Genomic DNA, 1,788 nt, shown 5'->3' with positions numbered 1-1,788 from the left:
AAGGAAGGAAGGAAGGAAGGAAGGAAGGAAGGAAGGGCATAAGAGAGAGAGAGAGAGAGAGAGTGCTCACCTCCTGGGCCTAGGATGGCGAAACAAGGCTAATATTCCGGAAATCCTTGTCTTAGACTCTGTGAAAGGATCCTGTGGAACCGTAACAACCCTTCATGTGGATTATTGGACTCTTTGAACAGACAGGTGGAATAGATACTTATACATGTATAGACCTTATGCATGAACTGACTAGAGAATGAACTGATCCACTGGGTCTTCTGCTTTTTCCATTGAACTTTATGAGACTTCCGTTGAAATCTACAATTTGATACAACAGATAGTATACCTTATTTATTCAAAAGTAGAGCCGGTTAAGTCTTGTGTGTTTATCAGAGTACAGTATGGCATGGTCAGTAGTGGAGAAGGTCCTTTGCTTACTTAAGCTCTCCTGACGAGAGAGAGGAAGAAAGAGAGAAAGAAGGAGAGAGATAAGAGAGAGAAAGAGAGCTCACCTCCTGGGCCTGGGTCTATCTGCATCACAGGCTCAGAACTGCAGCTGTGTGAGAGAGGCCCGGGATCCCTAACAGAGAATGCTCAGCATCTTCACCAAATTACAGTTCCCAGAATTCTTGGGAGGGAAGCTGTGACTGTTAAGCTGGTATCATGCCAAAATATCTCCAATGCTTGACTGCTTGACTGAGGTCAGCTACTGAGATTGCAGGTCAGTTTGACAAGATGACCCTCAGGGACTCTTCCAACTCTACAATTCTATGGTTCTAAAAGCTACAGAGTATGCAGGTATGAGTGCCAACGTTCCCTTAAAAGACCAGACCGACCAATCTCTTTCCTTTTACTACCTGTGTGTGTTTTTGCTCTGCACACACAACTTCTCTCCATTGTTTTTCCCCCCGAGAAGAGAAATGAGGTTGTTCACAGGTGAGGTGATGCTGTGGTTGCTAGGTAACCACAACGGGCTGCTTCTCCCTTCTCCAAGAAAGGGCAAAATGGCTAACTGAAAACCTGAAGCGCAGGCGTAATCACCTTGCCCCTTCTCCCTTGGATCTTTGTCCCATCCATCCAACAGCTTCCTACGGCAGCCTTATGCTACCCAATCAATCAAAAACACAGTAAAAACATTAAAAACATTGATATATAAAGGAAGCTTGTGTGAAACCCTCAGAAGAACTGAAAGCCTAGAAAACGGTGCTGGAAAATGTCCTCAAACTAGCCACCAGAGAGAGCATCCTCCCTGGACAAAGCATTCCACTGTCAAGGTGCCACCACCAGGTAGCCCCTTCCCCCTGGGTACCGTATTTTCCACCCTATAGGACACACTTTCCCCCCTCCAAAAATGAAGGGGAAATGTGTGTGCGTCCTATGGGGCGAATGCAGGCTTTCGATGAAGCCTGGAGAGCTAGAGGGGTCGGTGTGCACCGACCCCTCTCGCTTTCCAGGCTTCGGGCAGGTCTCCGCAAGCCTTGGGAGCCTGGCGCAACTTCCCGCCAGGCGCCTAAGACTTGCAGAGAGCTGCCTGTATCCCAAAGCCTGGGGCGCACTGAGCAGCGTGCCCCGGGCTTCGGGCAGATATCCGCAAGCCTGGGGAGACCGGCGCGACTTCCCGCCAGGCTCCCTAGGCTTGCGGATAGCAGCCTGTTCTGGGGGCTTCCCCCGCCCCAGCCCCGCGCCTGGGGGAAATCCCCCCCCAAAAAACTAGGTGCGCCCTATGGGCCGGTGTGCCCTATGGGGCGAAAAATATGGTAACTGCCTGCCACATCTCAGTTAACTGGGAAATGAAGA

At 50.0% G+C, this 1,788-nt stretch overlaps 1 long non-coding RNA gene across 1 annotated transcript; it reads right to left on the bottom strand.

The window, feature by feature from the left end:
• Positions 1-328: 328 nt before the first annotated feature.
• Positions 329-1,074, bottom strand: LOC309335918. Its single transcript, XR_014153805.1, has 2 exons — positions 828-1,074; positions 329-439 (listed from the first exon to the last, which is right to left on the bottom strand). It is a non-coding gene; the product is annotated as an uncharacterized lncRNA (long non-coding RNA).
• Between the last annotated feature and the right edge of the window lie 714 nt (positions 1,075-1,788).

The sequence above is a fragment of the Podarcis erhardii genome (genome assembly GCF_964252035.2).
Source record: "Podarcis erhardii genome assembly, chromosome: 1".
Taxonomy (NCBI): domain Eukaryota; kingdom Metazoa; phylum Chordata; class Lepidosauria; order Squamata; family Lacertidae; genus Podarcis; species Podarcis erhardii.
This window is presented reverse-complemented; position numbering and strand designations above follow the sequence as displayed.